At 44.3% G+C, this 20,854-nt stretch overlaps 1 protein-coding gene across 5 annotated transcripts in view; it reads left to right on the forward strand.

Annotated features, from left to right (window-relative positions):
* ldlrad4a (low density lipoprotein receptor class A domain containing 4a) overlaps window positions 1-20,854 on the forward strand; it is a 517,031-nt gene that overhangs the window by 251,611 nt on the left and 244,566 nt on the right. The window contains exon 2 of one of the 5 annotated variants that reach the window (XM_068031204.1): window positions 29-136. The exons of the other annotated variants lie outside the window; for them this stretch is intronic. The gene's annotated coding sequence lies outside the window, so the exon portion shown is untranslated. The remainder of the gene's footprint in view (window positions 1-28; window positions 137-20,854) is intronic. 5 annotated transcript variants of the gene reach the window in all.

Below are 20,854 nucleotides of genomic sequence, written 5' to 3' on the forward strand. Positions count from 1 at the left end.
AATTCTAATAGTGTTTGTCATCATCCAGGCTGAGTGAGGCAGATGGATCATGAATACCGTCTAGACAGACTGTGCCCTAGTGAAGCTGTGGTCTCTGAGGATATACACTGAGATGCTGGCTTAGGTAATTGGAAAAGTAAGGACATTTTCTCTTCTAATCAAATACCACTCAATGCAGATATTGGTTTAGAGTCTAGAAAAAGTCCTCCGTTTCATATAACAAGTCAATAGTTATCACAGTTTGAAGTTCTGTATTATTTAGCTCTGGGGAAAAGATGTATGTTTGATAACATTATTGACTTTGACTCTAATTTGTGTAGTCTGGCGATTGATCAAATTCTGGCTGGGAACACTGCTCCTGGATGTTCAGGCATGCAGCTACCTGCTTTCTTTTGGAGTCATAGAGTTATACAGCATTGCAACAGGCCCTTCAGCCCATCGTGTCTGTGACAGCCATCAAGCACCTATACAATCTAATCCCATTTTTCAGCACTTGGCCTGTAGCCTTGTATGCTATGGCGTTTCAAGTACTCATCTAAATACTTCTTAAATGTTGAGAGGTTTCCTGCGTCTACCACCTCTTCAGGCAGTGCGTTCCAGATTCCAACCACCCTCTGGGTGAAAACATTTTTCCTCAAATTCCTTCTAAACCTCCTGTCCCTTACCTTAAATCTATGCCCCCTGGGTATTGACCCCTCCGCTAAGGGAAAAGGTTTCTCCTATCTAACATGTCAGTGCGCCTCATAATTTTGTATACCTCAATCAGGTCCCCCTTCAGCCTTCTCTCCTCTAAGGAAAACAATCCTAGTCTTTTCAGTCTCTCTTCATAGCTGAAATGCTCCAGCCCAGACAACATCCTGGTGACTCTCCTTTGTACCCTCTCCAGTGCAATCACATCCTTCCTATCGGGTGGTGTCCACAACTGTACACAGTACTCCAGCTGTGGCTTAACTAGCATTTTATATAGCTCCATCATAACCTCCCTGCTCTTATATTCTATGCCTCGGCTAATAAAGGCAAGTATCCCATATGCCTTCCTAAGCAACTTATCTACCTGTGCTGCTGCTTTCAGTGATCTATGGACAAGTACACCAAGGTCCCTTTGACCCTCTGTACTTCCGAGGGTCCTACCATCCATGATATATTCCCTTGCCTTGTTAGTCCTCCCAAAGTGCATCACCTCACGCCTCTCGGGAGGAAATTCCATTTGCCACTGCTCCACCCATCTTACCAGCCCATCTATATCGCCCTGTAATCTAAGGCTTTCCTCCTCACTATTTACGACACCACCAATTTTCGTGTCATCTGCAAACTTACTGATCATACCTCCTATATTCACGTCTAAATCATTAATGTACACTACAAACAGCAAGGGTCCCAGCACCGATCCCTGTAGTACACCACAGGTCACTGGCTTCCACTCACAAAAACAGCCCTCGACCACCATCCTCTGCTTCCTGCCACTAAGTCAATTTTGGATCCAATTTGCCAAATTGCCCTGGATCCCATGGACTTTTACCTTCTTGACCACTCTCCCATGCGGGAACTTATCAGAAGCCTTACTGAAGTCCATGTAGACTAAATCAACTGCTTTACCCTCATCTACATATCTAGTCACCGCCTTGAAAAATTCAATCAAGTTAGTTGGACACGATTGCTCCCTGTCAAAGCCATGCTGACTATCCTTGACTAATCTCTGCCTTTCCAAGTGGAGATTAATCCTGTCCCTCAGAATTTTTTCCAATAGTTTCCCAACCACTGATGTTAGACTCAGCGGCTAGTAATTACCTGGTTTATCCCTGCTACCCTTCTTGAATAATGGTACCACATTTGCTGTCCTCCAATCCTCTGGTACCTCTTCTGTGGCCAGAAAGGATTTGAAAATTTGTGTCAGAGCCCCTGCTATCTCCTCCCTTGCCTCACATAACAGCCTGGGATACATCTCATCTGGGCCTGGGGATTTATCCACTTTTAAGCCCGCTAAAACAGCTAATACTTTCTCTCTTTCAATGCTAATATGTTCAAGTATATCACAGTCCCTCTCCCTGATCGCTACACCTACATTGTCCTTCTCCATATTGAGCACACATGAAAAGTAATCATTTAAAACCTCACGTTTAAGCACAAAAATTAAAGGGTCGATTTTAATCCTGGCTGGTTAATCATAGAATAATGGAAAGTTTAAGCCACAGAAAGAGGCCACTTGGCTCATCATGTCTGTGCCGGCCAAAAAACGATCCACCCGTTCTAATCCTACCTTCTAGCATTTGGTCCGTAGCCCTGCAGATTACGGCACTTGAGCTGCATATCCTGACTCCTTTTGAATGAGTTGAGGGGTTCTGCCTCATCTGCCCTTTCAGGCAGTAAATTCCAGACCCCCACCACCCTCTGTGTGAAAAAAAATTTCCTCATCTCCCCTCTAATTTTTTGACCAATCACTTTAAATCTATGCCCCCTAGTCACTGACTTCTCTGCTAAGTTGAATAGTTCCTTCACCTCCACTCTATCCAGGCCCCTCAAAATTTTGTACATTTCAATCAGATCTCCCCTCAGCCTTCTCTGTTCCAAAGAGAACAACCCCAGCCTATCCAATCTTACCTCATAACTGCATTTTTCCAGTCATAGAGATCCTGACAACATCCTCAGAAATCTCCTCTCTACCCTCTCTAGTGCAATTGCATCCTTTTTGTATGAGGTGACCAGAACTGCACATAGTACTCAAGCTGTGGCCTAACTAATGAGTTATATAGTTCTATAACCTCCCTGCTTTTATATCCTATACCTCGGATAATAAAGGAAAGGATTCCATATGCTTTTTTAACCACCTTATCGACCTATCTTGCTACCTTCAGGGATCTGTGGACATTTGCTCCAAGGTCCCTCACTTCCTCTACACTTCTCAGTATTTTCCCATTGATCAGCTATTCCTTTGCCTTGTTTGACCTCCCCAAATGCATCACCTCACACTCCTCAAGGTTGAATTCCCTTTGCCACTTTTCTGTCCATCTGACCAGACCATCAATATTTTCCTGCAGCATACAGCTATCCTCCTGGCGATCTACCACAGGGCCAATCTTTGTGTCATCTATAAATTTCTTGTTCATGCCCCCTACATTTGAATCCAAATCATTAACATATACCACAAAAAGCAGGGGACCCAGTACTGAGCCCTGCGGAATGCCACTGGAAACAGCCTTCCAGTCACTAAAGCAGTTATCAACTATTACCCTTTGTTTCCTGCCACTGAACCAATTTTGTACCTCCCTGCTGCATTTCCCTGGATCCCATAGGATTTTATTTTTTTCACCAGTCTGCCATGCGGGACCTTGTCAAAAGCCTTGCTAAAATCCATGTAGACCACATCCACTGCGCTACCCTCATCTATCTTCATTGTTACTTCAGAAAAATACAATCAAGTTGGTCAAACAAGATCTTCCCTCAACAAATCCATGCTGAGTGACAGTTTATCCTGTCTCTCAGAAGAGATTACAATAATTTGGCCACTACTGAGGTAGACTGACTGGCTTGTAATTATTCTGTCTATCCCTTGCTCCCTTTTTAAATGGAGGTACAACATTAGCAGTTCTCCAATTCTCCAGCATCACACCTGTATCCAGTGAGGACTGGAAAATGATGGTCAGAGCTTCTGCTATTTCCTCTCTTGCTTCTTTTAACAGTCTAGGGTATATTTCATCCGGCCCTGGTGATTTATCAACTTTCAAGGATGCTGATCTCATTAATGCTCCCTCTCTCCCTATGTATATCACATCTAATACTTCACACTCCTCCTTAACTACAAAATCTGCATCGTTTCCTTTTGTGAAAACAGATGCAAAGTATTCATTAACCATGCCAACATCTTCCGCCCCAACACATAGGTTACCTTTTTGGTCTTTTATGGGCCCTACTGTCTCCTCAGTTATCCTCTTATTCTTAAAATATTGAAAAAACAACTTTGGGTTCACCTTGATTTTGCTTGCCAATATTCTTTCATGCATTCTCTTCGCTTTCCTAATTTCTTTTTTAATTTCACCCCTCCACTTTCTATACTCCTCTTGACTTTCTGTAGAATTGATTTCTTGGTGTCGGACATAACCTTTCCTTTTCTGCCTTATCTTACCCTCTCACCCTTTTTCTTTGTGGGCACATGTTTACTCTGAACCCCTTGAATCTCCCCTTTGAATGCTTCCCACTGCTGTGACACTGATTTACCTTCAAGTAGCTGTTTCTAGTCCACTTTCGCTCACTCACTCCTCAGTTTAGTAATATTGGCCTTGCCCCAGTTGAGAACTCTAACTGTTGTTCTATCTCTGTCCTTTTCCATTATTATGTTGAAACTGACTGAATTATGATCACCACCACCAAAATGCTCTCCCACTCCTTCCACCTGCCCATCTTCATTTCCTAAAACTAAGTCTAAAACTGCGCCCTCTCTTGTTGGACCTGCTGCATGTTGACCAAAAAAGTTCTCCTGAATCCACCTCAAGAATTTTGCTCCCTCAATTCCTTTCACACTAAAACTATCCCAGATAATATTGGGGTAATTAAAATCCCTTGCTATTACTATTAAAATAGTTATTAAAATAGAGAGGAGTTATGGGGAGGTAGTCACACCTCAGGTAAAAGAAGTAGGTAGATGGGTTACCGTCAGGGGAAGGAGAGGGAACCAGCAGGCAGTGCAGGGATCCCCTGTGGCCGTTTCCCTCAACAACAGGTATACCGTTTTGGATACTGTTGCGGGGGACGACTTACCAGGGGTAAGCAATGGGGTACAGATATCTGGCACAGAGTCTGTCCCTGTTGCTCAGAAGGGAAAGGGGAAGAGGAGCAGAACATTAGTCATTGGGGACTCCATAGTTAGGGGAACAGATAGGAGGTTCTGTGGGAACGAGAGAGACTCACGGTTGGTATGTTGCCGCCCAGGTGCCAGGGTTCGTGATGTCTCGGATCGTGTTTTTGGGATCCTTAATGGGGAGGGGGAGCAGCCCCAAGTCGTGGTCCACATAGGCACCAACGACATAGGTAGGAAGAGAGATGGGGATTTAAGACAGAAATTCAGGGAGCTAGGGTGGAAGCTTAGAGCGAGAACAACCAGAGTTGTTATCTCTGGGTTGTTGCCCGTGCCACGTGATAGCGAAGCGAGGAATAGGGAGAGAGAGGAGTTGAACACGTGGCTGCAGGGATGGTGCAGGAGGGAGGGTTTTGGTTTCCTGGATAATTGGGGCTCTTTCTGGGGTAGATGGGACCTCTACAAACAGGATGGTCTTCACCTGAACCAGAGGGGTACCAATATCCTGGGGGGGAGGTTTGCTAGTGCTCTTCGGGGGGGTTTAAACTAATTCAACAGGGGAATGGGAACCTAAATTGTAGTGCCAGTGTACAGGATGTTGAGAGTAGTGAGGTCAGGGATATGGTTACAAGGACGCAAGAGGGCACTGGCAAGCAAGAACCTGGTTTAAAGTGTGTCTATTTCAACGACAGGAGCATCCGGAATAAGGTGGGTGAGCTTGCAGCATGGGTTGGTACCTGGGATCTCGATGTAGTGGCCATTTCGGAGACATGGGTAGAGCAGGGGCAGGAATGGATGTTGCAGATTCCGGGATTTAGATGTTTCAGTAAGAACAGAGAAGATGGTAAAAGAGGGGGGGGTGTGGCATTGTTAATCAAGGAGAGTATTACAGCGACAGAAAGGACGTTTGAGGACTCGTCTACTGAGGTAGTATGGGCTGAGGTTAGAAACAGGAGAGGTGAGGTCACCCTGTTGGGAGTCTTTTATAGACCTCCGAATAGTTCCAGAGATGTAGAGGAAAGGATAGCGAAGATGATTCTCGACAGGGGCGAGAGTAACAGGGTAGTTGTTATGGGGGACTTTAACTTTCCAAATATCGACTGGAAATACTATAGTTCGAGTACTTTAGATGGGTCAGTTTTTGTCCAGTGTGTGCAGGAGGGTTTTCTGACACAGTATGTAGACAGGCCAACCAGGGGCGATGCCACATTGGATTTGGTACTGGGAAATGAACCCGGCCAGGTGTTAGATTTAGATGTAGGTGAGCACTTTGGTGATAGTGATCACAATTCGGTTAGGTTTACCTTAGCGATGGGCAGGGACAGGTATATACAGCAGGGCAAGAATTATAACTGGGGGAAAGGAAATTATGATGCGATTAGGCAAGATTTAGGATGCGTAGGATTGGGAAGGAAACTGCAGGGGATGGGAACAATTGAAATGTGGAGCTTATTCAAGGAGCAGCTACTGCGTGTCCTTGATAAGTATGTACCTGTGAGGAAGGGAGGAAGTTGTCGTGCGAGGGAGCCGTGGTTTACTAAAGAAGTTGAAGCGCTTGTCAAGAGGAAGAAGAAGGCTTATGTTAGGATGAGACGTGAAGGCTCAGTTAGGGCGCTTGAGAGCTACAAGCTAGCCAGGAAGGATCTAAAGGGAGAGCTAAGAAGAGCAAGGAGAGGACACGAGAAGTCATTGGTGGATCGGATCAAGGAAAACCCTAAGGCTTTCTATAGGTATATCAGGAATAAAAGAATGACTAGAGTTAGATTAGGGCCAATCAAGGATAGTAGTGGGAAGTTGTGTGTGGAATCAGAGGAGATAGGGGAAGTGTTAAATGAATATTTTGCGTCAGTATTTACAGTAGAGAAAGAAAATGTTGTTGAGAATACTGAGATTCAGGCTACGAGGCTAGATGGGATTGAGGTTCACAAGGAGGAGGTGTTAGCAATTTTGGAAAGTGTGAAAATAGATAAGTCCCCTGGGCCAGATGGGATTTATCCTAGGATTCTCTGGGAAGCTAGGGAGGAGATTGCAGAGCCTTTGTCCTTGATCTTTATGTCGTCATTGTCGACAGGAATAGTGCCGGAATACTGGAGGATTGCAAATGTTGTCCCCTTGTTCAAGAAGGGGAGTAGAGACAGCCCTGGTAATTATAGACCTGTGAGCCTTACTTCGGTTGTGGGTAAAATGTTGGAAAAAGTTATAAGAGACAGGATTTATAATCATCTTGAAAAGAATAAGTTCATTAGAGATAGTCAGCACGGTTTTGTGACGGGTAGGTCGTGCCTCACAAACCTTATTGAGTTTTTCGAGAAGGTGACCAAACAGGTGGATGAGGGTAAAGCAGTGGATGTGGTGTATATGGATTTCAGTAAGGCGTTTGATAAGGTTCCCCACGGTAGGCTATTGCAGAAAATACGGAAGTATGGGGTTGAAGGTGATTTAGAGCTTTGGATCAGAAATTGGCTAGCTGAAAGAAGACAGAGGGTGGTGGTTGATGGCAAATGTTCATCCTGGAGTTTAGTTACTAGTGGTGTACCGCAAGGATCTGTTTTGGGGCCACTGCTGTTTGTCATTTTTATAAATGACCTGGAAGAGGGTGTAGAAGGGTGGGTTAGTAAATTTGCAGATGACACTAAGGTCGGTGGAGTTGTGGATAGTGCCGAAGGATGTTGTAGGGTACAGAGAGACATAGATAGGCTGCAGAGCTGGGCTGAGAGGTGGCAAATGGAGTTTAATGCGGAAAAGTGTGAGGTGATTCACTTTGGAAGGAGTAACAGGAATGCAGAGTACTGGGCTAATGGGAAGATTCTTGGTAGTGTAGATGAACAGAGAGATCTTGGTGTCCAGGTGCATAAATCCCTGAAGGTTGCTAACCAGGTTAATAGGGCTGTTAAGAAGGCATATGGTGTGTTAGCTTTTATTAGTAGGGGGGTCGAGTTTCGGAGCCACGAGGTCATGCTGCAGCTGTACAAAACTCTGGTGAGACCGCACCTGGAGTATTGCGTGCAGTTCTGGTCACCGCATTATAGGAAGGATGTGGAAGCTATGGAAAGGGTGCAGAGGAGATTTACTAGGATGTTGCCTGGTATGGAGGGAAGGTCTTACGAGGAAAGGCTGAGGGGCTTGAGGCTGTTTTCGTTGGAGAGAAGGAGAAGGAGAGGTGACTTAATAGAGACATATAAGATAATCAGAGGGTTAGATAGGGTGGATAGTGAGCGTCTTTTTCCTCGGATGGTGATGGCAAACACGAGGGGACATAGCTTCAAGTTGAGGGGTGATAGATATAGGACAGATGTGAGAGGTAGTTTCTTTACTCAGAGTAGTAAGGGCGTGGAACGCCCTGCCTGCAGCAGTAGTAGATTCGCCAACTTTAAGGGCATTTAAGTGGACATTGGATAGACATATGGATGAAAATGGAATAGTGTAGGTCAGATGGTTTCACAGGTCAGCGCAACATCGAGGGCCGAAGGGCCTGTACTGCGCTGTAATGTTCTAATTCTAACTTCCCTTTCTGTTCTGATGTGCTCCTGCCCTCTGCAGGCAGTTGGAAACATTATTAATATTTAAATAAAAGCAAAATACTGCGGATGCTGGAAATCTGAAACAAAAACAAGAAATGCTGGATTCACTCAGCAGGTCTGGCAGCATCTGTGGAAAGAGAAGCAGAGTTAACGTTTCGGGTCAGTGACCCTTCTTCGGAATTAATATTTAAATGTTGGATTGTTCTCTTCTCAAAGAAAAACCCTTAACCCCACCGCCCTTGCAAACTACTGTCCCATCACCAACCTCCCTTTCCTCTCCAATGTCCTGGGACATTTTGTCATCTCCCAAATCCATTCCCATCTTTCCCAGAACTCCAAGTTTGAATCCCTCCAATCAGGTTTCCGTCCCTGCCACAATATTGAAACAGCTCTTATCAAAGTCAAAAGTGACATCTTATATGATTGTAACAAAGGTAAACTTTCCCTCCTCATCCTCCTTGACCTATCTGCATCCTTTGACATGGTTGATTCCACTAACCTCCTCCAACACCTTTCCACTGTTGTCCAGCTGGGTGGGACTGCTCTCACCTGGTTCCATTTTTGTCTATCTAATCGTAGCCAGCGGATCACTTGCAGTGCCTTCCCTTCCTGCTCTCACACCGTTAACTGAGGCGTCCCCCAAGGATCTATCCTTGGCCCCCTCCTATTTCTCATCTACATGCTGCCTCTCGGCGACATCATCCGAAAGCATGGTGTTAGTTTTCATATGTATGCTGACGACACTCGGCTGTACTCGCCACCACTTCTCTCAACTCCTCCACTGTTACTAAATTATCTGGCATCCGGTAGTGGATGAGCAGAAATTTCCTCCAATTGAATATTGCGAAGACTGGAACCATTGTTTTTGGTCGCCACTCCAAACTCCATTCCCTTACTAGTGACTCTATTCTTCTCCCTGGCAACAATCTGAGATTAAGCCAGTCTATTTGCAACCTTGGTGTCATATTTGACCCTGAGATGAGCTTCTAACCTCATATTTGTGCCATCACTAAGACTGCCATTTTCACCTCAGTAATATTGCCTGGCTGCACCCCTGTTTCAGCTCATGTTCTGCGAAACCGCTCATTAATGCCTTTGTTACCTCTAGATTTGTCTATTCCAATGCACCCCTGGCGGGTCTTACACATTCTATTCTTTGTAAATTTGAGGTCATGCAATTCTCTGCTGCCCTTGTCTTAACTCGCGCTGGGTCCCGTTCCCCTATCACTTAGTGTTTGCTGACCTGCATTGGCTCCCGGCCAAGCAGTGTCTTGATTTTAAAGTCTCATCCTTGTTTTCAGATCCCTCCCTGGCCTTGCCCCTCCCTGGCTCTGTAATCTCCACCAGCCACACAACCCTCTGAAATATCTGTGCTCCTCTTAATTCTGGCCTTTTGGACATCTGTTAATCACTCAGCCATTGGTGGCTGCACCTTCAGTTGCATAGGTCCTAAGCTCTGGGATACGCTCCCTATACCTCTCCACCTCACTTTCCTCCTTTAAGACACTGTTTAAAACCTACCTCTGAGCAAACTTTTGATCATCTTACCTAATATCTCCTTTTGTGACTTGGTGTCATATTTTGTTTTATGTTCTTGTAACGTGCCTTGAGATGTTTTATTCTGTTAAAAGTGCAATATAAGTATGAGTTGTTGTTGTTATGACGCAGCAATTAAGACCCCAATGTGATTTTAACTGCTGATTGTGACAGTCACACATGGTGCCTGACCTGTCAGTGAAACCTGGCAGCAAGCAGGCGAAGTTCCAGAAGAAGGGCCCTGAACAGTAAGACTTTTTTGGTTTCCTTATGGGCTAAGAACAGCAGGAATGATTTTCTGGACTCCATAAGGCAACCTTGGGCCTTTTCCTACATGTTTCACCTCTTAGATGTAGCATGTGTGTGTCCTCAGCTTTGTGATTTCCTTCATTGTTCAGCTAAGATAACAACATCAATTTATATTTATATAGCACCTTGAACGTGATAAAACATCAAAAGGCTCTTCATAGGAGCATTATAAAACAAAATATGACTAGCCATTTAAGGCAATATGAGGTCAGATGACCAAAAGCTTGGTCAAAGTTGTAGGTTTTAAGGAGTGTCTTAAAGGAGGAAAGAGAGGCAAAGAGCTGTAGTGAGGGTATTCCAGAGCTTAGGGCCTAAGCAACTGAAGGCATGACCACCAATGGTGGAACGATTAGAATCGTGGATGTTCGAGGCCAGAATTAGAGAAGCGCTGATATCTTGGAGGGTTGTGGGGCTGAAGGAGATTGCAGAGATGGGGAGGAGCGAGGCCATGAAGAGATTTGAAAACAAGGATCAGAATTTTAAAATCAAGATGTTGCTTGCCTGGGAGCCAATGTAGGTCAGCGAGCATAGGGGTGATGGGGGAACAAGACGTAGTGCAAGTTGAGACATGGGCAGCATGACCTCAAGTTTATGGAGGGTAGAATGTGGGAGACCGGCCAGATGTGCATTGGAGTAGTCAAGACTAGAGATAACAAAGGCATGAATGAAGGTTTTGGCAGCAGATGAGCTGAGACGGGCAATATTACGGAGGTGGAAGCCAGAAACTGAAATTATAGATAAAAGCAAAATACTGCAGATGCTGGAAATCTGAAATAAAAACAAAAAGTGCTGGAATTACTCAGGTCTGGCAGCATCTGTGAAGAGAGAAGCAAAGTTAACGTTTCAGGTCTGTGACCTTTCACAGTTCAAATGAAAGGTCACAGACCTGAAACGTTAACTTTGCTTCTCTCTCCACAGATGCTGCCAGAACTGCTGAGTGTTTTCAGCATTTTTTGTTTTTATTTAAATTATGGGGATGTGCAGACACTATGCCATCAAATTTATATAATTCTATATTGTGTGAGGAGTGATTTCACTGTTTGTCTAAATGGAGGGAAATAAATTCAGCTAGGATCATAATCCATTTAAAGGAGATAAAACCTATTAATTTAATGTTTACTAAATATGAAAATATTTATAAGGGAAGGGTATCATTTCATGATAAAAGTAATATTTCCAGCTGACTGCTTGTTCTAGGGTACTGGACATTTGGGTTTTGTTCGATGCATTTTTAAAAATGCATCCTCTTGCATGTCGTCGTCTTTGCTGATTCATTGAGTGTAAGCTTCTGATTTACAATATAATTACATAAGGTGCTGCTGCATTATAGCTAGAACTTGTACAGTACTGTATCCAGTTGTCTGGTTTGGTTTTTGAATTGAAATTGTCCTCGTGGCCAAGAGATAACTGTATAAGTTAGTAGAAATATAGGATTTCTTTGTACAGTTGTCAGCAACTTCAGGGATCTGCGAAGTTCTATGTTGTTCCAGTGACAGAAAATTGTAGCTTGGTGTGGCAGAGAAAATTCTACTATTAATCCTGGACTTTGAAGTCTAAAAATATGCTGTCATGTGGACCTTGAATGTCCATGCATCTTCTCCAGTATTGAACAGATGTGGCTTGGCAGTTATTTCTCAACAAGATTTGTTAATCTAGATAGTCATGTTTGTAAAGGAACATGACAACTAATTTACCTTTGCTTCAACATTGTACAAAGAATATCAGTGATGAAGCTTTGCACATTGCCAGTTCTGTCTATAAAACTTTCTTCCAGGCAGTGAAGTTGCTTGAAACGTTCACTCCTTGTATTTAGAAGTTTAGAAGCTAACCAACATTGTTGGAACATATATTAGACTGTGGAAAATGCTGAACCTGTGATTATTCAATGACAATTTCTCCAAGCTTTTCTGTCTCTAACTATTTGGGTTAGTTTTGTAAAACCTGTTATTACAGTTATCTCCATCTGCCTTATTTCATAATATCACTGGATAATTATGACTCAGGAAAGCAGTCCATCCTCCACGACATTGCTTCAGGAGTTCTTCAGAGTAGTGTCTGGGGACCAACCATCTTCAGCTGCTTCATCAATGACCACCTCTCAAACATAAGGTCAGAAGTGGGGATGTTCGCTGATGATTGCACAGTGTTCAGTGCCATTTGTGACTCCTTTGGTACTGAAACAGTCTCTGCCTGCATGCAGACAACATTCAGGCTTGGGCTGATTAATGGCAAGTAACATTTGCACCACACAAGTGCCAGGCAATGACCACCTCCAACAGGAGAGAACCTAACCATCTCCCCTTGTCATTCAATGGCATGACCATTGCTGAATCTCCCACCATCAACCTCCATTGGGGGTTACCATTGACGAGAAACTTAACTGGACCAGCCATATAAATACTGTGGCTACAAGAGCAGGTCAGAGGCTGGAAATTCTTTAGTGAGTAACTCACCACCTAATTTTCCAAAGCCTGTCCACCATCTACAAGACACAAGTCAGGGATGTGATGGAATACTCTCCACTTGCCTGGATGAGTGCAGCTCCAACAACACTCAAGATGCTCGACACCATCCAAGACAAAGCAGCCCGCTTGATTGGCATCCTATTCATCACCAGTGCACAGTGGCAGCAGTGTGAAGCATCTACAAGATGCACTGCAGCAACTTGCCAAGGCTCCTTTAACAGCACCTTCCAAACCTGTGACCTTTACCACCTAGAAGGACAAGGTGAGAAGTCCCATGGGAACATCACCACCTGCAAGTTCCCTTTTTAGTCAAACATCAGCTTGACATGGAACTATATCACCGTTCCTTCGTTGTCACTGGGTCAAAATCCTGGAACTCCCTCCCTAGCAGCATTGTGGGTGTGCTTAGACCAGATGGGACTACAGCGGTTTAAGAAGGCAGCTCAAGGGCATTTTGGGATGGGCAATAAATCTGGCCTTGTCACTGACACTCGCATCCCAAGAACGAACAAAAGAAAAAGCTCCTAAAGCCCCCTTATTGCAGCATCCAATTGTTTAAATGTTCCTAGGTTTTTGCCTTCATCACTATATCTGGAAGTTTATTTCATATATCGATCACTCTTTGTGAAGTAGAATTTCCCAATCAATTCTAATTTTACCATTTGCTAGTTGAACCTCTATTCCCCTGTACTCTGGCAGTTTAGTTTGAATGAATATTCCAGATTTATCTTTTCCATTCTGCGAACTATATTACATACCTCGTTATGATCATCTCTCAGATACCTTATTTTCAGACAGAAAAGCCCAAGTTTCTCCTGTTTTTTCTCATAGCTTTGACCTTTTGACATTACAGATTCGTCTTGTGGCTCTTCGCTGCACTGCCCCCCACCCTCCTCGCCATCCCTGACCAGTGTTTCAAATTCTCTCTTGTGTCTTGGCAACCAGATACAGTGTGATCTGACCAGAGAGTTGTACTGTTTGATCATCGCATCCTCTTTCTTGTCTTCGACTGTCATGACTACAAAATTCAGTATTCAATAGGCTTTGTTGATTGCGGCTTTGCATTGGTTAAACTTGTTGAACATTGTGTCTACGAAAACTCCAAGGTGTCTCTTAACTTCATCCTTGAGCATTTAACAGAAATCATGGAGTATTTGTTTGAACGGTTTTTCTTTTCTATGTCTGCACTAAATTTCATCTGCCATTGTTCTGGCCCACATTTTGTCCAACTCATTATGTAATTTCAGAGCTTCTGTAATTGCACTGCCACACCTAGCTTGACATCAGTTTTCTGCTTCCAAGTTATAGATGTAAATTAGGAAATTATTGTCCCAACAATATTTCCTTGGAGCGGAGAAGGCTGTGGGTCGAACGTAAAAATAAAAAGGGGGCAATCACTTGGCAGGGAGTGTGCTACAGGCCTCCAAACAGTCAGGGAGAGATAGAGGAGCAGATATGTAGGCAAATCTCAGAGAGGTGCAAAAATATTAGAATTAGAACATTACAGCGCAGTACAGGCCCTTCGGCCCTCGATGTTGCGCTGACCTGTGAAACCATCTGACCTACACTATTCCATTTTCATCCATATGTCTATCCAATGACCACTTAAATGCCCTTAAAGTTGGCGAATCTACTACTGCTGCAGGCAGGGCGTTCCACGCCCTTACTACTCTCTGAGTAAAGAAACGACCTCTCACATCTGTCCTATATCTATCACCCCTCAACTTGAAGCTATGTCCCCTCGTGTTTGCCATCACCATCCGAGGAAAAAGACGCTCACTATCCACCCTATCTAACCCTCTGATTATCTTATATGTCTCTATTAAGTCACCTCTCCTCCTCCTTCTCTCCAACGAAAACAACCTCAAGTCCCTCAGCCTTTCCTCGTAAGACCTTCCCTCCATACCAGGCAACATCCTAGTAAATCTCCTCTGCACCCTTTCCATAGCTTCCACATCCTTCCTATAATGCGGTGACCAGAACTGCACGCAATACTCCAGGTGCGGTCTCACCAGAGTTTTGTACAGCTGCAGCATGACCTCGTGGCTCCGAAACTCGATCCCCCTACTAATAAAAGCTAACACACCATATGCCTTCTTCACAGCCCTATTAACCTGGGTAGCAACCTTCAGGGATTTACGCAGCTGGACACCAAGATCTCTCTGTTCATCTACACTACCAAGAATCTTCCCATTAGCCCAGTACTCTGCATTCCTGTTACTCCTTCCAAAGTGAATCACCTCACACTTTTCCGCATTAAACTCCATTTGCCATCTCTCAGCCCAGCTCTGCAGCCTATCTATGTCCCTCTGTACCCTATCTATGTCCCTCTGTACCCGACAACATCCTTCGGCACTATCCACAACTCCACCGACCTTAGTGTCATCTGCAAATTTACTAACCCACCCTTCTGCACCCTCTTCCAGGTCATTTGTAAAAATGACAAACAGCAGTGGCCCCAAAACAGATCCTTGCGGTACACCACTAGTAACTAAACTCCAGGATGAACATTTGCCATCAACCACCACCCTCTGTCTTCTTTCAGCTAGCCAATTTCTGATCCAAAGCTCTAAATCACCTTCAACCCCATACTTCCGTATTTTCTGCAATAGCCTACCGTGGGGAACCTTATCAAACACCTTACTGAAATCCATATACAGCACATCCACTGCTTTACCCTCATCCACCTGTTTGGTCACCTTCTCGAAAAACTCAACAAGGTTTGTGAGGCACGACCTACCCGTCACAAAACCGTGCTGACTATCTCTAATGAACTTATTCTTTTCAAGATGATTATAAATCCTGTCTCTTATAACCTTTTCCAACATTTTACCCACAACCGAAGTAAGGCTCACAGGTCTATAATTACCAGGGCTGTCTCTACTCCCCTTCTTGAACAAGGGGACAACACTTGCTATCCTCCAGTCTTCCGGCACTATTCCTGTCGACAATGACGACATAAAGATCAAGGACAAAGGCTCTGCAATCTCCTCCCTAGCTTCCCAGAGAATCCTAGGATAAATCCCATCTGGCCCAGGGGACTTATCTATTTTCACACTTTCCATAATTGATAACACCTCCTCCTTGTGAACCTCAATCCCATCTAGCCTAGTAGCCTGAATCTCAGTATTCTCAACAACATTTTCTTTCTCTACTGTAAATACTGATGCAAAATATTCATTTAACACTTCCCCTATCTCCTCTGATTCCACACACAACTTCCCACTACTATCCTTGATTGGCCCTAATCTAACTCTAGTCATTCTTTTATCCCTGATATACCTATAGAAAGCCTTAGGGTTTTCCCTGATCCTATCCACCAATGATTTCTCGTGTCCTCTCCTTGCTCTTCTTAGCTCTCCCTTTAGATCCTTCCTGGCTAGCTTGTAGCTCTCAAGCGCCCTAACAGCCTTCACGTCTCATCCTAACATAAGCCTTCTTCTTCCTCTTGACAAGCGCTTCAACTTCTTTAGTAAACCTCGGCTCCCTCGCTCGACAACTTCCTCCCAAATCACAAATAATAGGGTAATAATAGGGGATTTTAACTTCCCCTATATTATAGCCCTTTCCTATCCTGAGTGGTGTGAAACAGGGCTGTGTTCTCGCACCCACACTTTTTGGGATTTTCTTCTCCCTGCTGCTTTCACATGCGTTCAAATCCTCTGAAGAAGGAATTTTCCTCCACACAAGATCAGGGGGCAGGTTGTTCAACCTTGCCCGTCTAAGAGCGAAGTCCAAAGTACGGAAAGTCCTCATCAGAGAACTCCTCTTTGCTGACGATGCTGCTTTAACATCTCACACTGAAGAATGCCTGCAGAGTCTCATCGACAGGTTTGCGTCTGCCTGCAATGAATTTGGCCTAACCATCAGCCTCAAGAAAACGAACATCATGGGGCAGGATGTCAGAAATGCTCCATCCATCAATATTAGCGACCACGCACTGGAAGTGGTTCAAGAGTTCACCTACCTAGGCTCAACTATCACCAGTAACCTGTCTCTAGATGCAGAAATCAACAAGCGCATGGGTAAGGCTTCCACTGCTATGTCCAGACTGGCCAAGAGAGTGTGGGAAAATGGCGCACTGACACGGAACACAAAAGTCCGAGTGTATCAGGCCTGTGTCCTCAGTACCTTGCTCTACGGCAGCGAGGCCTGGACAACGTATGCCAGCCAAGAGCGACGTCTCAATTCATTCCATCTTCGCTGCCTTCGGAGAATACTTGGCATCAGGTGGCAGGACTATATCTCCAACACAGAAGTCCTTGAAGCGGCCAACATCCCCAGCTTATACACACTACTGAGTCAGCGGCGCTTGAGATGGCTTGGCCATGTGAGCCGCATGGAAGATGGCAGGATCCCCAAAGACACATTGTACAGTGAGCTCGCCACTGGTATCAGACCCACCGGCCGTCCATGTCTCCGTTATAAAGACGTCTGCAAACGCGACATGAAATCGTGTGACATTGATCACAAGTCGTGGGAGTCAGTTGCCAGCATTCGCCAGTGCTGGCGGGCAGCCATAAAGACAGGGCTAAATTGTGGCGAGTCGAAGAGACTTAGTAGTTGGCAGGAAAAAAGACAGAGGCGCAAGGGGAGAGCCAACTGTGCAACAGCCCCAACAAACAAATTTCTCTGCAGCACCTGTGGAAGAGCCTGTCACTCCAGAATTGGCCTTTATAGCCACTCCAGGCGCTGCTTCACAAACCACTGACCACCTCCAGGCGCGTATCCATTGTCTCTCGAGATAAGGAGGCCCAAAAGAAATATTAGAGGGGATAGTATTAGTGCAAAAAGCTTAAAGGGGGCGGAATTCTTCAAGTGCATTCAGGAGAGCTTTTTGAGCCAGCACGTAGAGAGTCCTACAAGAGGAGGAGCGGTACTGGACTTAATCCTAGGGAATGAAGCCGGACAAATGGTAGAAATGGGGAGTATTTTGGGGATAGTGACCATAACTCGAAGATTTAAGGTAGTTACGGAAAAGGACATAGAGGGACCGGAAATAAAAGTACTGAATTGGGGGAAGGCAGATTTCAATATGATAAAACAGGATCTGGCCAAAGTGGACTGGGAGCAGCAGCTTATAGGAAAGTCTACATCAGACTAGTGGGAGTCATTCAGAAAGGAAATAGTGAGGGTTCAGGTTGAACATGTTCCCGTAAAGGTGAAGGGGAGGACCAACAAATCAAGGGAACCCCAGATGTCAAGGGACATAGAGGATTGGATCAGGAAAAAAAAGGAGGCTTATGGCAGATTCAGAGCACTGAAAACAGCGGAGGCACTCGAGGAGTATAGAAAGTGTAGGGGGTACTTTAAAAAGTAATTAGGAGAGCAAAGAGGGGACATGGAAAATCACTGGCAGACAAGAAAAAAGAAAATCCCAAGGCGTTTTATAAGTATGTTAAGAAAAAGCGGATAACCAGGGAAAAAGTGGGGCACATTAGGGACCAATGAGGCAATCTGTGTGTGGAGCCGGAGGACATCGGTGAGGGTTTCAATGATTACTTTTCGTGTTCACTATGGAGAGGGACGATGTAGGTGTAGTGATCAGGGAGGGAGATTGTGATATACTTAATCAAATTAGCATTGAAAAGGAGGAAGTATTAACTGTATTAGCTGGTTTAAAGGTGGATAAATCCCCAGGCCCAGATGAGACGTATTCCAGGCTGCTATGTGAGGCAAGGGAGGAGATAGCAGGGGCTCTGACACAAATTTTCAAATCCTCTCTGCCCACAGGAGGGGTACCAGAGGACTGGAGGACAGCGAATGTGGTACCATTATTCAAGAAGGGTAGCAGGGATAAACCAGGTAATTATAGGCCTGTGAGGCTAACGTCAGTGGTAGGGAAATTATTGGGAAAAAATTCTGAGAGACAGGATTAATCTCCACTTGGAGAGGCAGGGATTAATCAGGGATAGTCAGCATGGCTTTGTCAGGGGGAGATCGTGTCTAACAAATTTGATTGAATTTTTCGAGGAGTTGACTAGATGTGTAGATGAGGATAAAGCAGTTGATGTGGTCTACATGTACTTCAGTAAGGCTTTTGATAAGTTCCTGCATGAGAGATTGTTTAAGAAGGGAACCAGGGTAATTTGGCAAATTGGATCCAAAATTGTCTCAGTGGCAGGAGGCAAAGGGTGATGATCGAGGGTTGTTTTTGCGAATGGAGGACTGTGACCAGTGGGTTACCACAGGGATCGGTGCTGCGACCCTTGCAGTTCGTAGTGTACATTAATGATTTAGACGTGAATATAGTAGGTATGATCAGTAAGTTCGCTGACGACACGAAAATTGGTGGTGTCGTAAATAGTGAGGAGGAAGGCCTTAGATTACGGGACAACATAGATGGGCTGGTAAGATGGGTGGAGCAGTGGCAGATGGAGTTTAATCTTGAGAAGTGTGAGGTGATGCACTTTGGGAGGACTAACAAGGTAAGGGAATATACAATGGATGGTAGGACCCTAGGATGTACAGAGTGTCAGAGGGACATTGGTGTACTTGTCCATAGATCACAGAAGGCAGCAGCATAGGTTGATACGGTGGTTAGGAAGTCATACTGGATACTTGCCTTTATTAGCCGAGGCATAGAATATAAGAGCAGGGAGGTTATGGTAGAGTTGTATAAAACGCTAGTTAGGCCACAGCTGGAGTACTGTGTACAGTTCTGGGCACCACATTATAGGAAGAATGTGAGAGGATGCAGGGGAGATTCTGGAGCATTTCAGTTATGAAGAGAGACTGGATGGGCTAGGGTTGTTTTCCTTGGAGCGGAGATGGCTGAGGGGGGACCTGATTGAGGTATACAAAATTATGAGGGGCATTGATAGGATCGATAGGAAGGAACTTTTTCCCTTAGCAGAGGGGTCAATAACCATAGAGGGCGTAGATTAAAGGTAAGGGGTAGGAGGTTTAGAGGGGAGTTGAAGAAAAATGTTTTCACCCAGAGGGTGGTTGGAATCTGGAACACACTGCCTGAAGGACTGGTAGAGGCAGGAACCCTCACAACATTTAAGAAGTATTTATATGAGTACTTGAAATGCCATAGCATACAAAGCTACGGGCCAAGTGCTGGAAAATGGGATTAGATTGTTTTGAGTGCTTGATGGTCTGCTCAGGCGCGCTGGGCCGAAGGGCCTGTTTCTGTGCTGTTTAACTCTATGACTCTAACACCAAGTTATGGGGCACCATATCAATCCTTTTACCCCACACCTTTATCTCAAAATTATTCCTTTCAAGTTCTCACTGCTTTCTAATTTTTTACGGCAATTTTTACAATCTATTTATAAAATGAATTCTGAATTCTCAGCTTTTAGGTTAACTTTATAGACTCGTGAAATTTTGTCAATCTTCTGGAATCCTAATGTCACTTTTGTTTATTAGGAGGTATGTTGAACACACAAATTGTTTTAAAACTTTTGCAACTGTAACTAGTTAGAACATGATCACTGTAACTTGATTGTGTTTGCACAGTTTGGTCATGACTGACATAGAAAAGGTAACCTGCTTGGTCATAGTTGATTTTCTGTGCAGTAATTAACTTAATAGATACCAAAGAGTGATCTCCTGCTTTCCTCTGTTGTACTGTCCTTGATCTGTCAATTCCTGTCTTTTTTCATCAAATCAATGCACCACGTTTTATTGGAAATCTTGATACTGCAAAGTCCATTAAAATGTAAAAAAAAAATACTGCTTTGCCCTCCTTAGTCTCATTTAACGCTTGATTCACTGGCCGTATTAAGCCATATAAAGATGCGATTTAGTTTTAAACAGTGCAGGAAGGAATTGAGGCAGGACAATTTCTAGCTTAACATCTGTCTTGGGGAAAATGTTAGAAGCTATTATTCAAGATGTTATAGCAGGGCATTTAGAAAAATTCAAGGTAATCAGGCAGAGACAGCATGGTTTTGTGAAAGGGAAATCATGTTTAACCAATTTATTGGAGTTCTTTGAGGGAGTTACATGTGCTGTGGATAAAGGGGAACCGGTGGATGTATTGTACTTAGACTTCCAGAAGGCTCTCTTCAGGGACAGATGGGACCTGTACAAGAAGGACGGGTTGCATCTAAACTGGAGGGGCACTAATATCCTGGCTGCAAGGTTTGCTAGTGCCACTCGGGAGGGTTTAAACTAGTGTGGCAGGGGGTGGGAATAAAAACAGTAGGACAGCTAGTGAAATAAATGAGGAGGACAGAGTAAATAAGGCCAGTAGGACTAAGAGGAAGAGCAGGCAGGAAGAT

The sequence above is a fragment of the Heterodontus francisci genome, chromosome 5 (genome assembly GCF_036365525.1).
Source record: "Heterodontus francisci isolate sHetFra1 chromosome 5, sHetFra1.hap1, whole genome shotgun sequence".
NCBI classification, from domain to species: Eukaryota; Metazoa; Chordata; class Chondrichthyes; order Heterodontiformes; family Heterodontidae; genus Heterodontus; species Heterodontus francisci.